Genomic DNA, 9,305 nt, shown 5'->3' with positions numbered 1-9,305 from the left:
ATCCTGACCACTATGATCTACAAAAGTCTCTTCGTACCTCGTGAAAAAGTCGGAGACACTTTCATCTTTCTTTTGCCTGCATGCGGATAACTTGTCCCAATTAACACGCAATGCGGGCATCAGAGTCTTCATTAAGTCGATTATTCTACCTGGAAGATTAGCAATTAGGGGTTCGGGTTTTGCACCACCTATTTGCTGACCATCCGCTGCAATGATAGCTGCCCAATCACCACCTAGGGCAACTGGATGATTCTCTTTACGAATTTTAGCCCAAATTGGTTGCGGAACTACATTTCCAAATAACATGTCAATGTCCGCTAAGTTCATTATACAAGCCTCAACTGTCTGCGTTAGTTCTTTGTAGTATCCAGCAGGATTCTTACGCGGGTCTGGCAAGGCCTGCTTCACTGCTAGCACTTCGGCTCGTTTCCATGGTATGTGTATCCACACTCTTTGGAATTGGGCCGGAGCAGCTACAATACCATTGGCATTATCAGCTTGTACAGCTTCGCGCCAAATTGGAGGAACCTCCCTCATTGGATATTGGCGACTTAGCTTCGTCTTACTTTTCTCTAAATCTCTTGGTGAACGAAGTGATGGATCACTCCTATAACTTAAAATCAGTTCCATCGCTTCTTCTATATTTTGACCTACTATCATTCCTGCAGCAAACTCTTTCTGAACCTTAATTAAGTCTTCTAAATTCGATTCAACATCATCTTCTTCTATTTCCTCACGTAAAAGCGAGCACATCTCATCAAAGACATACCGTTGCGTTGGTTCATTCCATTGCATAAATGTATCTAGCACATCTCTCGTACTGTATCTCCTACTCTTCGAAATCCATCTGAGAGCCGTGGAATCTAAAATTCCCCGTTCCTCAGTACTCGGAAGCTGACTACGTCTTTGAACAGAGTCAGAAGTAGGAGTCTTGATTAAAGTTTTATAGAAAGGAGACAGAATGCTAGAAACAGAATCAGTGATTCGTCGACGGACAGAAAGTGGAGTCAACACACTAGCAGACGCAGAGAACACAGTAGAGGTAGGAACAGATAGCGGGACAGTAGGAGTATCGAGGAAAATAGTTTGTGGAACAGTAGGTGTAAGTGACACAGATACGGGTATAGAAGTCGGCAACCCAGGAAGAGGAGGTGCCGTAGGAATATTCACATTGACCACAGGAGGTACAGGAGCTTGATTCTGAGGAGCAGGAGCAGGAATACCAGGTTGTCCAGCAACCGGCAATTGAACATTCGGTACAAGTGGAGCCGTAGCACCTTGTGCATACGGTGGAGGTGACCGTAACAGATAAGACAACAGAGGATCGTTTTCGGGGTCCTCCAGTATCTTAGCTGTTTTCGATGGCAAGGCAGGGTAGCACTTGTCAATCGCTAAATTATGCTCTCTAATGGCCACCTCTATGGCCTTCTCAGACTCGTTAACTTGCAGCTGTTTAGCCGCTTGTTCTACAGTCAACTCTTCTTGCTCTTTCTGTTCTTTCTTTAATCTTTTAATCTCTCTTTGTTTAGATTCTTTTCGCCAGTAACGGAAAGAATCAAACATTGCCGGCCGGGCTTTCTTCCTAAACAATTTCGCTTCTAAATTATCAAGAATTTCGGGTTCAAAACTACCATGCAGTGGCCAACTAAGGACACCATCTTTTTTCGTATATCGGACCCACACCTCATTATAAGATATAGGACCCACACCATGTTTACAGTACAAGTCATATAGGGGAGTCCCAATCGGAGGAACCAGACATGAGTCCTCCAATCGTGAGTCACTGTTGCAACCAAAACAAGACAACATACAATTTCTCCGACTTACCATTTTGCAATCCGGAACACAGAACAAACAAAACACGAAACAGATATGTGCACCTGAATCAAGAACTTAGGCCTACCAAAAGCGAACTGATGTATCGATACCCAAACTAAACCAAAATAGATTATCGTAACCAGAACAACCAGTGATAATCTTACGAAACCAAACCAAACCAAGAACCAAAAAGGATTTTAACAACCCTCACGAAGTAACCAACTAGCAACCACTAAATACTTAACTGAGGCACTGAAGACGTCACCAAGGAGAAACCCGTCACGTTTCGCTGTACTAAGGACTGCACCTCGGGTCCAAGACAGGGCGACGGTCAAGGCAACGGCCCACTGCAGCCGTCCTGAACGGGAACCCTCGTGGAAGAGAACTTCGGGCCACTTTTGCGATATGCCGGGATCGATGAAGTGGGGCGCCTCCCTCAGGAATCTTCACACAAAGCTTCTCGAACTCTTCAGGCTTTTGGACCGGTACCGAATGACGTCGCCCCACATTGGGCGCCAATTGGAGTTCTGGACTTTTTGGTTCCGTCCAGAGGTGTCAGGGAACAACACCCGAAGACCCCGGAGTTCTACCTGCCTTGGTGCACAAATGAACAGAAACACGGGCTTCTCGATGGTGGCGTCAAAGACCAAAGGTTTATTACTGCAGGGACACAGAAGTCACAGATACTACACACGGGCAGAATCTAGGAGCCTGTTCGATTTGTACAAAGAGGGTTGCTCCTTATATACTGAATTTTAAGCTGGGGGCAAATTCTTTACATGTAATACATTTCCAAAACCTTTGTGTCTAAAACAATAAATATTTGGCGTTACACAGGAACCGTCGATAATATCTGAGGCCAAACATTACGAAGAGGGGTTCCCACTAGTTCATCACAATCCCTTGTCAATATTGCATTCAAGAGCCGGACCGCCTCATCGTAAATTTCGTTACCTCCCCCTAATAAAGATTCAGAAAGAAAGGAACGGAGCCAGGTGTGGAAGATAGAAAAGTGGGATAAGGGATGTTTGTGGGTTGTAAATGGGCAAGGCTACCGGCTTCGGCCGCCTAATCATGATCGGGACAATGGACACGAGAACCAGTTTGGTAGGGCTGGCCTCGGGCAGAGGAGGCAGTCTTTGTCGAGTCATGCAGCTACAGCGTGTTCTGTTCCAAGGTGCACGTGTCACTTAAAGAGGCGAATCTCCGGCTAAGGCTACGTGTCCTTGATTGAAATGAAGTGATCAGAGGTTATTGCTTATGTGAGGGCAAGAAACACAAAATGGCTGCCATGATCTAAGATGGATGCCATGGGTAGATCAGAAATGTGTTTGTAACAGGAGTACTCTTGCTCGTAGCGTAGCGAAAACACCAGGATATGCTAAATGGATCATTTGCGGTTCGCTGATACCAATATTATGTATTTCCGACAATATTGAAAACACGGGTTCAAATCGTCACGGAACCTCAGAGTAGAGGAGCGCGGGGATCAAGCGACCTTTTACACTGGGGAGGTCCCTCGCCCCTCGCAACATAGACTCTTCTAGGCCGTTTGTGTACAATGAAAAGAGAAAGGGGGCAAGGACACACCCTTGCCTTACTCCCCGCTCTACCCTGAATGGTGCCGTCAGTTCTCCGTTTGTTCCATATCTTACTCTCGCTCTGGCTTCACTGTATAGTTCCCTCAGAAAGTTCAGAAGGGGAGGGTCGACCCCCATTACGCTCAGCAGTGACCAAAGCTTCGCATGCGAAACGCAATCGAATGCGGAGGACAAATCCACGTAGACCATGTAGATGGAGCCAGGTTTAGCGTGGATATATTTTGAAGTTAGCAGACTTAAGTTTAGGGCCTGTTCAACAGTCCCAAAGCCCTCCCTAAACCCGAACTGTAAGTCCGAGAGGATGGTTTTTATCTTCTACCCATTGCTGTAATTTTTCAAGGAGGACTCTTCCAACTACTTTGCCCAGAGAATCTAGGAGCGAAATCGGTCGGTAGCACTTTGTGTCCTGACGGTCCCCCTTCTTGAAGATTGGGACCATAATTGAAGAGGACCATGACTCTAACAGGCCGAGTTCCATTGTAGCTAAACAAACTCTTGTGAGTATTGGAACCCATAAGTCCGGCAGGTGTTTGAACAGGTCAACTGGAACCCCGTCAGGGCCGGGAGCTTTACCGCTTTTACTTGAAGATAGTGCCAATGCTAGGTCCTGCATGTCAAGGTCCATGGTTATTGGATAGGCGACTGAAGGGATATTGGAGTGGTTTTCTTCGCTGTTAGGTGTCAGTTTGAAGATTTCTGAGAAGTGGTTCACCCACGCATCCTCGTCGATGGCCACATCTATTTTTGGGCCGGCAGAGTCAGCTAGCGAGGGTGATTTAACAATCTTCCAGAAGGTCTTACTATCTTTCAGGAGTGCGCTCTTATGTAGGGCGTTCCACAGGGATAATTTCAGTTCTTTTTTCCTCTCTTTTCTGGAAGTGTTGTACACTCGTCGGAGGGCTTGGATCTTTATTGCATCTCTATTTGGTTTTCCGAGAGCTTTCCTTAATTTAGTTTGTGCTTTTGTACAGTCTCGGTTAAACCAACCTGTGGAATTTGTTTTACTTTGGCTAGGTGTTTTAGTTAGCTGTTTTTTAACTTGCTCTATTATTATGCTGAAGTTTTCCAGAATTTGCTTTGGCTCTGCATAAGGGTCAAGGCAGATCAAAAAGCTATTGTAGGAGGATTCTACTAGCCGTTTTGTTAGAATGTTTGGGTCCACCTTTTCCCATTTTATGGTATAACCATTGTTTTTCCCCAGTTCCAGTCTGTTCTGCGCCAGCGTGTTTGCTATCGATGCCATCAGTGACCTTGGTTGATGGATATAGAAGCTCAGGCTTAAGGCAGAATGATCACTAAGACTATTTTCCAAAATTTTGAAGTTTTTGGTGTGGTCTTTTAGGCCTTCTGTCACAAGTACAAAGTCTACGGTGGTCTCGTGGCCCCTTCCTCTATAGGTAGGTTCTAGTTTGTTATGACTCTGTTGTATAGGGTTCAATATTTGTAGGTCCAGATCAGCTAATGTTCTGTTCATGGCAGTCCCCACTCCTGAGTGGGAAAAGTGGACCAGTGGGTTATCGTTTTCGTCCTTTATTCCACATGTGTCATTCAAGGGGCAAGGATGTAGATTGAAATCTCCTCCCCAGATTATCTGCGGTGTTTCCTTTTTCTGTTTGGTGTGCCAATGATCGATTATTTTTGATTGGATTAGTGATAAAACATTCAGAAAGATGTCATCCTCTAAGTTGTTGTAGAGGTTTATTATTGTGAAGCAAAGTTTTTTCCCAATTGTAAGTGTGAGAATCTGGAAGTGTGGAGTTAGGTCTACCTTAGTAATCTTCAAATCAGAAATTGTGTTAGCCAGGTATGTTGCCAGTCCCCCTTTCGGTCTACCTGCGATGCTGGGAAGGGCGGGGGATGAAAATGTCCTATAACCCGCGAGATGTAGAGGTGTCATTGTCCAGGTCTCTTGTAGACAAATGATTTGGGAGTCCTTCAGGAAACCAGCGGCCGAGCCGTCCTCTATTTTGTTTCGGAGGCCTGCCACATTCCAGAAAGTAATGGGTAACGGTGAGAGTGCGTTGTCTAGAGGTGGTTTTTCCATTTGAGGAGGTTCTATTAAAGGGTTGGTCGTGTCCTCAGTTGTTAGTACTGACTCCGGGGAATTGCTTCTTTGTCCATCAACCATTTCCAGGCCGCTAAAACGATTCATTAACGGTATGCCTTGCCAGTTTTGCCCATTAGTGGGCTCTCTGTAGCTGGTGCCATATGGATTCTGCGGTGGTCTCTCCCACTGCTCCCAATTTCTAGATCTATTATGTGGGCCCACGATCTGCCATGGGGCTTCTCTTTGCTGGTGGTTTTGGTTTGATGGCCACCAAGGGTGGTCGGGCTCATTATGTCGCAGCATTAATTTTGGGCCAGCGACGTCTAGCTCCCATGGCTGTAGTATTGGTTTCCTCCAAATGCTATCGATGTCACGGGAATAATTATTGTTGTGATATCGTTTTGGATAGAAGTATGACAAGGGTCTTGTGGCAATTCCCCCAGGGGTATTATTATACTCCCAGGAGCAGATATATTCTGCTATGGTTGGATCCTCGAACGTGATTACTACACAGTCACCCCGAATGGTTTTTTTCCTGTGTCCCACCCACGAGGTCCGGGAGACTGAGGCTATTGTGCTTTTCCAGTGTTGGGGAACAGGGCGATTAGTATTCAGCCAATACTGTACTTTATTCTTCAGTGACCAGTTGGGTTCAGCCCCCTCCCCAGTAAGTTCAGGGACCCCTGTCATGACCACTACGTATGGACATGCCGTGGGGGGCAGGTTTACAGAGGGTCTTTGGTCAGTAGTCTCTCTCGGGGTTCCCTTTGTTTTTGTTTGTTTTGTATTTGTTATGGCAGGGGTTATGGTGGCAGGGGGGTTTGTCGTGACGGGGGTTTTAGAGGAAGGGGTATTTATGCTTGGGGTATTCACTGTCGGTGTGGGATGTGGGTTGGATTGTGGAGGGATGGTCAAGGGCTTGGGAGTAGTTTTTTGGACAGTGGGAGGATTTGGTTCTGTTGAAACATTTAGTGTAGGTTGTTTTCTGGTCTGTGGAGGAGGCAACGTTACCGATTTCTTGTTTGCGTGAGTTATGGTCGAGGAATCTGAAAGAGGCTTTGGAGGGACTTGTGGGGGTGTGATTTTGGGAGAACTAGAGATTTTTGAAATTAGACTCTCGATGTTACTAAGTCTAGATTCTAAAGGGCGGATATAGGAGTTCAGGAGAGAAGCTATCTCCTTGATTAATCTGGCTGATTCTCTTTCTTTTCCTAGTTGTTGTGGGCTTTTTGGTTCCGGGATTGGGGAATCTTGAAGATCGTGTGGTAGTTGATGTATCTGACCTCTACCTATCTCTACAGCTAAGCTGAGAACCGTAGGTGCGACGAGACCTCGAGGGACTGGCCATCATCAGATCTGCATGACTTCTATCCAGCACGACCACCGAGGGATCCTCTGGTGAGTGCTTTGGGGTCCGAGAAGCCCCGACCCTGAGTAGCTCCAGCACCGAAGTCCAGCCCCCCAGCATCCACGAGATCTGCGTGGGGCCCTTCTGCTTTTTGCTGCTCACCGCGTTGTCTGGCTACTAGCCCGCTGGCTTGTGGCCTTCCCGACGACGACCGATGACAACAACACTGCTGGTCTGGTTGCTCCAGACTGGCTCTTGCTCCCTTCCAAAAGAGGAGCACCCCGGACCCTCCTGGTCCACTCCAGACGCCATTTTAGGTCCACCGCGTTGGCTTGAATTTGCCAAGACTTGTTGCCCCAATCCTGGGTCCAGCGACGTCGACAGCATCAACCATCGTGGGACAGCTCGCACCTCCATCCTGGTCGCCGACAACGCCTCCTGGTCCGTGAGACTGCAGAGCCCAGCGTCGCCCACTCACCTGGTCGAGGTGACTCCATCCGGTGCCATCCTGGTGCCCATCTAATCACTGGCTAGTGATTCAGAACTTGGTCCCCTCTGCTTACAGGTGTCTTCCATCTTCGATACAGGCTTGGATCCACCGAACAACCTTCACTGGTCGCCTGCCAGCAACTTCTTCTTTCAGGCTCCATAGACTGCAACAAGGATTCCCGACGTCTTTTCAGACCTATGCAGCCGCAGCCCCTGGGCTAGGTAACTTCGGCATTTCGGTGCCCCAGCATAGCCTCACTATCCAAGGGTCCAGATACTTTTTCGTTTTCAGCCTAACTAGTCGGATTCGTCCGATATCCTTAACTTTGCTTTTACTAGCCTCCATAGACTTTGTCCCGCATCCCGCATGAGAGTGCACACTCTGCACCCGAGTCCCCTAGGGCTCCTACTAGTAATCTGAAGGTTCAGTAACGTAGTCCTAGCGATTCCAAAGCCTATTAGTCCAGTACTTACCTGCTAGTAATTTCGCATTCCACTTTTGTAGTATATGGTTTTTCGTGCCCCTCGGGCACTTGTGTAAATTGTGCAACTTAAAGTATTTTCGTAAGAGTTTTGTTGTGTGCTTAATACCCTGTCCTCATAAAGAGTACAGGGCTGTTGTGATCTAAATAAATACACTGTTTATTTTCATAACACTGGTGTGGTGTCCTTTCACTTGGTGTTCAAGGGGTATATGTGATGGTATAACAGCTGGCTTAACACGCCCTCTAGAGTTTAGCCCGAAGACTGCTCGTATCCACGCTACTAGGATAGCTGGTCTATAAGGTTGACTTTCAACCAATCATCAATAAGGGTTGTTTGGACTGATACATAGTGATCAATAGAATAGTGAGCACTGCATATCAGGCCAACTTCTCACATTGGTGAGCAGCGGTTGGGATTTGAGCTTGCTGTTGTTTTACCACACGTATCCTAAGAATATCTTTGTGAAAGATCACATAAGTATAAGGTACATATAACTTAGCTTAGAATACTCTGAGTTCTACTGAACCAGCTGTTGTAGTTTAACAAGGCTTAGCACACCTTGACTACAACTCTTAGCAAGGGATCAGTAGGCAAACAAATAGTGTAGGTAGGTGCATCACTTACACCACACTAGAAGCATTACTAACCACGGAGAGTCTTCAGTCTCATTTGTTCTTCTGCGTCAGTGGGAGCTTATCTCCACTATGCTGACCCTTGTCTGTACTGGAATTCACTTTTTTCCCCTTGCTTTCTACCATTCCCAATCCAAACACAGTAAGTGGTTTACAGTGTTCTGGCTGTGGGCGTGAGAGCACTCTGTTGTGCAGTACTCTGGTATCCCTTCGCTATGACAGTTTCTATCAGTTTATATTCTTTCATGTGCAAAAATTAAAACTGGGGACATAAAGAACACACCTGTTGTGCAAGAACCATTGTGTCTGCTATAATTTGTTCACCCAATCTCATCTGGTGCCTCTCCTCCCCACAACGCAGACTTGGGTTTAGCCCACTATGAATGCTGTATTTCTAGTGCTCTAGCCTCAGCTGGGGTGTCCCCCTTTCAACTGAAAAAATACTGGCAAGTTCTTGTTGTTTTAAGAGTATGATACTAAATAAGATATTAAACAAAAGTGTATATATTTATTTGTAACATCACTTTTTTGCCTTTAAAGCATGGACCAGGAATCGTTAACGTAGCTCTACAACACATTTAAAGTGATTTCTATTTACATTTGCTGTGTGAAGTATATACAGATAATGGATAAAAATAAATACTGCTTTTAGTGATTTTGCTTATTTTTGTGCCGGCTAGTACATCAAAATACTGGTGGTGCCAGTAGAAAACCTGATAGGTGGCAACCCTAGCCTCAGCAGTCCCCCTCCCCCTCAGAGCATTTTAGCACCACCCGGAATTGGGTCTGTGAGCACTGATCCCTTTTCTTGCTCTCCACATGTGTTGTGGGAGCAGGGTCTGGGTAGCAGCGCCTGGTGTCCTTCGCAGGAGAATGGAGAGGGC

This window comes from Lissotriton vulgaris, chromosome 7 (genome assembly GCF_964263255.1).
Source record: "Lissotriton vulgaris chromosome 7, aLisVul1.2, whole genome shotgun sequence".
NCBI lineage: Eukaryota > Metazoa > Chordata > Amphibia > Caudata > Salamandridae > Lissotriton > Lissotriton vulgaris.
Note: the sequence above shows the minus strand (reverse complement) of the source record.